At 32.7% G+C, this 9,380-nt stretch overlaps 1 pseudogene; it reads left to right on the top strand.

The window, feature by feature from the left end:
• Positions 1-4,905: 4,905 nt before the first annotated feature.
• LOC138808163 (U6 spliceosomal RNA) lies at positions 4,906-5,002 on the top strand (annotated as a pseudogene).
• Positions 5,003-9,380: the final 4,378 nt, after the last annotated feature.

The following is a 9,380-nucleotide window of genomic DNA, read 5'->3' as shown; positions in this document are numbered from 1 at the left end:
TAAAGTTATGACAGGTAAATTTTAATTGTTCAAAATTTTAACAACTTAGTCTATTACGAAAATTTAAATTGCCTGGAAGAATAGTCTTTTCATGCAAAGAAATCCAAGGAGACTTAGTAGAGAGGGAGCAATGTGGATGAAGATGGCTCTTTTTCACACTAAACAAACAAACCTGTAAATCCTGTAGGGTCCCTTGGAATTGTCCTTACCCAGGAAATATATTTTCACTGTTTGAAACAAAGTTGTATTGGAATTTAAATTCAAAGTTCTTAAAAAAAATAAGGCATCAAAATTTGTGAATTTACCTTTAATTACCAAAGAGTAATTCTCTGAAAAAGATAATTTGAGTCAAAATATTTAGGGAGAAAGTGACCTTCACAATGAAAGAAGGTGTTGGGATTACACATTTTTGTTTGTAACACTTTCTACAATGTCTTTGGATGTGAAGCAGTGAAACACAGAAAAAAATCTGATTGGATACTTCAAACCAATGATTTCACATTTCTAAGTGGCTCACAAAAGTAATATCCTTATTAATATGAGATAGTGAAGACTTCTCTTATTACATATGCCAAAAAGTTTAGAAAAGAATTGAGCAAATGGAAAAGTTAATTAAAAAAAAAAGTTTTCTTAGAAGACTTAGTTAAGCATATTGTATTCAGCAGTGAAGGGAGGCCAAAACTTTTTCATTTAAATTGTGTTAGTATTTTTACTCCCTAAAGTGAGTTTACAGAGCCTATTTGGCTCACTACAGTGCAGAACTGATTGAATGAAGACATGAAAATAAATTCCACGTCCAAATGAGGCAACTTAAAGAGTTTTAAAAGAGAAATAATGAAGATTTAACAGTGGTGGAGCCCATATAGTCCTTCAGCTTCACTAGACATGAAGCCAAGAAGCTGTGATTAATTGGAACTCCGGCAAGAGCTAAGAGGAGGACATAGAAGTAGGACATAGAAGCATTGTCCTTTTGTAACAGACACTGTCTTCCAAGGTATGGGTGATTTAACTCTATTCTCCTCCATACATCTTGGTGAACAAATGCAAGACCAAGAGAAAAATAATCTGTTGAAATAATTTTGCCTAGAATAACTTCACTGTTACTGATATGGTATCTAAGGAGAATCTTAAGAGAGAAGATAAAAGTGCAGTATTTTTTGTTTCCTATCAGCATCTTGTTAGGAAAATATATCTTTGAACTTAGACAATTCTGATTGAACCAACAAGTGATGGAGTACTCATTTTTGTGGGCACTTTAGACACAAGAAGTCTTTTAAGGTAAAAGAAAAAAATAGCCAAATATTTGTGATCACAGCTTCTAGGTCTGTATTCTGGAGACAAAGTTTTACATTAGATTTCTCCTCATTAACATAAATGTTGTTTCATAGCAACCAAATGCAAGAGGGATATTTAATGGACTCACTTGGCCAATTAAACATCATGAAAGAAGAAAATGGCAAATAATATGTAATGAATTATTTTGCCAGAAGAAGGAAAAATATAATTCAAAATCAATTGACTTAAAAGTATGAAGAAAGAGTAGTGAAGAGAGATTAGAGAAAATATATTGTTTTCTCTCCAGTGGAGTAATGGGTTCATGATCTTGTTTCTTCCACTCTAACCTCACAAGCTACCAAGTGTGTCTCAGGACTGGATTATCCAGTTCAGACAGAAAACTCGTAGAAGAAAGATACTATTTGCAGCAGATGTAGGTGATTTATAACCTTAGACAATCTATTTAATTCTGTTCAAAATTCTCCCCTATCCCAAACTTCCCTCTTTGAACAGTTTTGTTTGCTTTTCCCAAGACTGCCCTTCATTAATAGATTAAAATTTTGAGAGGTCATATTCATACTCTCTGGAGATTGCTGTTTGGTTGTAATTTTTCTGTTTTTTGTTTCTTGTGTTTTTTAACTGAATTTTAAAAGGTTGTGCAATTGTTTTACAATTAAATATATCCATCTAATTGTCCAATGCTCCTAGATCGGAGTCACTCCTTCCATCATTCTCAACCAACCCTTTCTCCAAGATTTATTTCCAATTTACCACTTCTTTATCATATGTGTACATTGAATATTCTAGCTGTACTTGCCCCTTGTTCATTTTTCATTCATTCTATGTCTTTACTATAATTCCACTATGGTTTCAACTTCCTGATAGTCAGTGTTAAACTGTCTATTAATACTTTGAATGGTTTATATGCATTCCATGGACATTAAATCCTGCATATTCTTGAACTGATGTCAGCTTATATTTCCATAATTGATTTATCTGCAGCAGCAATTTGCTGGAGACTGGAGAGGTGAAGCACCTAAACAAGATTTTATTCTCATCCATTTGGAAGATTAATCTTTAGTCAAAAAGAAAGTTAAAAAAATGGCTTAGAATGTATTCCTAACTACGAATTTTTATAAATGGCTTTGTACAATGGTGTGATTCTTTTATTTTACATGGAATAATATTTTCTACTGCCTATAAGTTTTGAAAAAGAAGAAAATTAAAATTTATTCCAAAAGAGGAATATGATAAAAATAGAAGACAGATATTATGTTTGTCATATCTCTGATGAATACCCATATTCAAGACTTAAAGTCATATTTCTTACTATGTTAGACAGAGGGAAAAAATAAAATAACATATGATAAGGCAACTATTTGTGACTTTTTAAAGTGTACCTTATTAAATGATGAAATTTATTAGCTCAGGTTTGGGTTTGAAATTTAGGAGGCTAACCTATTTAACACATTTCTGGAAGGCCCTTACTGAAAAACACAAATTGTGGGTGGTACTATTTCTACACTTTAATGAATGGTTGAACGTGTTTGGCATTAGTGCTGTGTAAATAATTCAACTCTATTGTAACTTGCTCCCTACACTTAAAAAACTTGTAATGTCTCTAAGTATCATCAACTTGTAAAATGTCATTTTGACGAATGTGATTTTAAAAAGTTTATTTGAAAAGGAATACACTTTCAGAAGATTAAATGTAGATTATCATTGGTTTGAGAGTGACATTTTTATACAACAGAACCATGTTGTACTGAACTCCCAGTGTTTTGAAGCACTCCTTAGTGCTTCAAATATTTTTCTGAATTACATTTGACCCCTAAGTCAAGTTTTCTGGGCTTTAGTAGACCAATTATGGATCTATCCTTCAAGGAACTATTTTTTGGCCCACTTATGTTGGAATAAAATCTTTCATTAATCATAGGGTAGGGGTATTAAAAATAATCTTATGACACTTTGTGAAATTGTTCACTCATATGGGCTGGTCATCTATAAGTTGAATGTTTTAATTACAGTACTTTCTCTCAAATTTTGTTATTTCATTCTTCATTTTAAGTTGCCTTGCATTCCACAATTGCTTACTGCTAATTCCTGCATCTCAAGGAATTGGGGCCCTGAAATATAGGAAATGAGAAATTGAGATTGGTCTTCAATTACTATGTGCTGAAATGTTGCATGGGCCTTGGTGAGAAGTCTTGCCCCTGTTATCTGATGATGCAGGTAACTGGGACCTGGGATCCTAGGACCCATGGGGACTGCAGAAGAATAATGTTTTTTTAGATATCTTAGCAAAATTTGGGTATAATCAATAGGAATGCTTCTGAAATATGGAGAAAAACAGTTTGGGACAAGAGAGTTAAAACAATAGACAGAGCAGCAGAGTAAAATGCATTATAGATTAGAGGAAAACATTGTTTTTTTACCATGTGGATTCAGAAGACCAAGAACAGTTAGGATGTATCACAAGTTTATACTATAGACATTGCATTGATACTTTTTATATTCTAATATATATTTTAAACCTAATTATTTATATTCCAATTCTATTTATTGGAATAAATAAATATAAATTTATTTGTCAAATTATCAACTAATTCTAGTAAGTTTTACTGTGTGAAATATAAAATCAGCACATATAAATATAAAATATATAACTATATATAATATAATTAAAAGGCACAGGTTTGCATTGTTCTGTTGTAGTTACTGTATGAAACGCAACTCTGTTTTAAAGTATTATTCCATTATCTCTACCTTAGTGTTTGATAGAATTAGACCTAAATCTTTACCATTTGTAGATTTACAGCATGGAGGCAAGAGGAAACACTGTGATTAAAACAGTATCAATTTAATGCCTAATAACGAGGAGAAACATATGAACTTCTCCTGCATCTATGAAAATATTTGGTGATAAAAAGTCAGTAGTGTAAGTTCCTGCCTGGTTGGATAGTAGACAGGCCAGGACATTAAGTAATCATGCATATGAACAATTTTTTTACCTTCTTGGCTTTAACTACTTTTGAAATGGAAGGTATAATAAACAATTATATTTTGATAAAATACCTTCTAGTCTGAACAGTTCTGTTTGAACTGTTCATCTCTCTATGATCCCTTGTAACCAAGATTAGTTTTGTTCTAGTAATACAATCTATGCTGTCAGGGTAAGATATTCTGGTTGGTCTGTTCCCACATGGAAGAAGGGTAAAGGCTCAGGTAGACATTTGTGCCAGTAACACCTCATTTGGGAAAATATCAGCTGAAGAAGTTTAGAAGTAGCTCTTAAGCAATGCTTACTTTGAATCCATTAGGTCCACATAGCTAACACAGTTGGGTAAATAATTACTTGAAAAAGCATCACCTTTGGACCTATCTATAAATAATTGAGAGTATGATCAAATTCCAAATAAAAAGACTTAAGATAGTCATTGACAAAAAAATTTGCAAATGTGAGCAATTGATCGATCAATATAATTTTTTCTACTATTCACAGAATTTTATGGAAATAAGATCGATAGCATTGTTCGGAACAATACGGTTTCCTTGTTACAAGTAGGCACCCATAGATATAGGCTTGTATAAAGATGGCATCATTAACTACTTAAATTTAGAGGATACTACATGCTTCAGCAACACGAATACTCAAATTACAATGCAGAGATTAACATGGCACTTGCACAAGGATAATATGAAAATTTGAGAAGTATTCCATATGTTTCATTCTTCAGATGCAAGAAATGAAAAACAGTTATTAAAAAGTTGATTACAAAATTACAACTGTAACAATACACGTAATTCATATAATTAAATTTAGTTTGACATCAGTGTATTAAATATTCACCTCAGGAAGGCGTTTACATAGCATAAACTTTACAAAACTTTTCAAATTATACAACATTGTCATTTTATCCCAAAGAAAAATAATATTAAGACCTAGAAAAAAGGAATGAAACTGTTTCTATATGGAATGTAATCAGAAAGGACACATTAATGAACCTAAATATTATAAAATAATGTAGAATTCAAAGTATATCTAGGAGAAAATAAAATATATAATGACCATTATGCAAACATAGAATATAGGATATTGTCAAATATACTTTTTCAGACAAGCACCAGAAATATTTTAGTTTCTGTACTACTCATTTCAACAGGTAAGTTAAAATTGTTTCTGATTAAAAAAATCACAAACTCTGAAGAAATCATTATACATGTATACAAAAACTATTGAATACATTCTGACATCCAATGCAGGCAATTCACTTGGAAGAATTCTGCAGAATCCATGAATTTTTACTGTAAAATATTGGTGTTGCCGGGCACATGTGGCTTATGCCACAAGAGGCTGAGATCTGAGATCATGGTTCCAAGGCAGCCTGGGAAGGAAAGTCTGTGGTACTCTTATCTCCAATAAACCACTAGAAAACTGGAAGTGGAGCTGAGGCTCATGTAGTAGAGCTCTCATCTTGAGCTGAAGAGCACAGAGGTAGCTCCCAGGCCCAGAGTTCAAGCCCCATGACAGACCAAAATAAAATATATTGCTCTTATTTGGATTGTGAAAATATTTTGTAGGGACACAAAAGATCGACTTGCATTTTTGAAATTTAAGAAACTTAACCCGACCATTAGGACATAGGTGAACAATTTGTACAGCCTTCCACAACTTCATAGAAGTAGTGATACATACTTATCCTTTTGGCAATATCAAGTGCAAGTTTTTCTATGTTGTTCTCCAGGCCTGGTTTTATATAATGGTTCAACAGAAGGAGATCCAGCGTATCTTTGCTAGCTCAATTCTCAGCAGCAAGATGTAAGGGGGACAAGAGGCCTTTAGTTGGGCATTTGTATTTGGATCATGATGAAGTAATAAAGAAGTCACTCTGGTATTATTCCACGTATATGCACTGTGCAGGGGTGTCCAGTCATCTACAGTTATTGCATGTGCCGCTTGAGACACCAACTCACTGACAATGTCTAATTGTCCACTGTACGCTTCTCGATGAAGAGGGGTATACTCATCGTCATCCCTACTATTCACATGAGTGGCCTTTTGGGAAAGAAGTCTCCGCACTGTAGTAAGCAGAATATTTTTGGCAGCCCATTGAAGAAATTTGCTTGGATCCTTCTCCATTTTTTTCTTGCAATTGATATCATTCGTTATTTTTTCATCTTGTTCTTCATATTCCTAAGAATTGCCTAACGAGAAACTTTGAGTGCCAGTGGGAATGAGGTGTCCATGTATTTTCCTAATAGTTCACATTGGTTGAACTGGTCAGAAATATCCAGTGATTTTTCTGCAACTGTTTATTCACCATGATTTATTTTCTTTTTCCAATTTTACTATTCGAAATTATTCTAACTGGAGAGTAGGGAATTGATGGAGAGCAGAGGAAAGATGTTCCTCCGTATTTAAATGTACACACTGAAAATGAGGACCAGTGATGTCTTCATGTGCAGCTTATTCTAGGAATGAGAAATTAGGAAATAACGCCTTCTATATAAATGATTTGGGAAATGGCAGAGCAAAAACTGAAATGATGCAACCAAAAATATGAAAGCAAAATAAATCAGGATAATTATGGAGCAATCATATTATCTATGAGAACCAAGAAAGGGAGAGAGAGAGACAGATGATGTGCAATGACCTAGCTAGTGACAAAATCCATGCCTCTGATCAATTTATAGAGCAAACAAAATTTTAATTTAAAAAAAAAATGGGAATAGAATTCATGTATTTACTTGAAATTAGTAAATACATTTTTAGTAGCCTACATAAAGAGACATAACTTTGACCAAATTACAGACAATAAATTAATTCCTTGATAATTCTAGCAACAGATCTGATTGAAATCAGGTGAATCACACTTTTCCTGTATAATGAAGAAATAGGAAGGTAGTAAAGTAGCTAGAGAAGGCAGGGAGATTGTATCTGTGACAAAACTTTGTGAAAATTGGTATTTAGGATTTCTTACTGGTGATCCACTTGCACTGGAAGCATGATTCTGAACTATTGATTTCTGATTCTGAATTATTGATTTGATCATTATATTCTCCAAGAAGAAAAATGAGAATTGATAGTTAAGGACTACTAATACATTTTGACCTTCTCACTAAGCACTTTCAATTATTGAAATCACATGAAGACAATAGACAGGCCTACTTTTTAGATGAAAGCACGTGTCTTTAAAAAAAAACAAGGAATGTATGTAGTCATGCAAAGGACTTCTATTTTACCAATGCCTCATACATTTTTCTAATGTTGGGTAACAATAAATAATGGATCTATTAGAAAGCTCTTAAGGCTCATATGTTCAATAGTGAGTTCTCTTACACTATAATATGGTATGTTTTGTGTATGGTCTTAAGAATAATTTACATTACTAACTTGAATTTCTGACAGGAGAGTATCATCACTGTACATCTTGCTTCTATTCTCTCAGTTTTAAATTACTATTTAAGTATGTGCATTAGATAATTATAGAGGAAAAAGTAGAAGCCACACTGATGGCTTATGTCTTTATTAGTAGTTAATCAGAAAGATGAAATCTGAGGGTTGTGGTTTGAAAGCAGACCAAGAAAAAAAAAAGTCCATTAGATTCTGATTTGAATGTAACCAGAAAAAGCTAGAAATGGAGCTGTGGTACAAGCAGTAAAATGCTAGCCTTGAGAAAACTGAAACAAAAAATAAATTCTGGGACAAAGCCAGACCCTGAGTTCAAGCCCTAGTATTAGCACCAAACGAATTAATAAGGTAATCAATTAATTAAAAATAAATTAAGTGGTCACATTTGGAGAGGCAGGTAAAATGTAACATGGGTGTGATGGTTCATGTATTATTTTGTAATAAGGCATATTATCATTTGTACAAATCACTAATATTTTATTTGAACTTTTTTGTACAATAAACCCGGAATTTAGCATGCATGTATATGTGTATGTACATGTGCGAACATGTGTACACATGTATATGTGTGTGTGTGCTGTTGCAATGTTGCTTGCCAATGTGGACATGGTGAGGCTGAAAAGAGCTGTGTTGCAATGTTTTATTTATCAGTGTTCTGTCATGTCATTTCAGTGTAACCACCCTTCTGTACATATTATTTGTCTACTAAAAAAGGTCATCATAATCAAAGCATTTACAGCATTAAGTTAGAGAAAGAGACCGCTTTCAGCTCTTATTGTATGTGAGGTAAGAAGCTACGGACATAATTAGGTAGTAAGTTATTGCTGTAAGATGATTGTCAGTACAAAATTCATATTTGACCTCTTAAATTGGTTATACTTTTAAGATACACTCATGGAGTGATTTGGACCGACTTGACCAAGCAGGTATTACTCTCTGGTTATTCCTGTGAAACACAAGTTGGATAAACTCTTTCCGGATTTCTGTAGAGAATCACTTTCTTTGCAAGACCATATCTATTCGCACTAAGAGTTAATCAAACCCATATTACGTTTGAATATCCCATCTTATAGACAAAATAAGTATTGTCGATATTCTTGTTAGATATTCCTTCCAAAAACGAACAAACAAAAAGGATGTGTCATGTCCAGATTGTGTATGCATTTGAAGGTGTTTTGTACATGCACAGGGATCTTTACCAATGGCTCTTTTGTGGGAGTAACTATGAACATTTAACAAATAAGGCTTTTTGAATATCGTTTCCAATATACATAACATCCCAGAGGAAGTCTTGCAATTTCTGAAAGTTCTTTGAATATTTTAGTATTATTTCAGTTCATTAACTATAGAGCTAAATTTTCTGAAATAAATATTGTTAAGATCTGAAAATGTAAGTGGGCATATAGGCTTTTTTATGCATCATTTTATGAAAACCCAGTTTTTATGAAAATAAATGGAATAGAATAAAAGAATGTAAGTGAATTGGGTAAGTTAATTATTAGTATAACTTTGTTTTCTATTAACAGTCCATTGAATGTACATGATGCAGTTAAATTAGTTCCTTTGTGTCTCTGTACTTCAGTTAGTTTTAGAATCTTTATAGTTATGAGTGAATGTTTAGTATAAATAAAGGTCTTTTTAAATGATTAGAATTAACCTTGTGTTTTGTGTCCTACTCCCAAGAAAATGAATT

The sequence above is a fragment of the Dipodomys merriami genome, unplaced genomic scaffold (assembly GCF_024711535.1).
Source record: "Dipodomys merriami isolate MVZ:Mamm:240054 unplaced genomic scaffold, mDipMer1.0.p SCAF_444, whole genome shotgun sequence".
Taxonomy (NCBI): domain Eukaryota; kingdom Metazoa; phylum Chordata; class Mammalia; order Rodentia; family Heteromyidae; genus Dipodomys; species Dipodomys merriami.
Note: the sequence above shows the minus strand (reverse complement) of the source record. Positions and strands in the feature narration are given on the sequence as shown.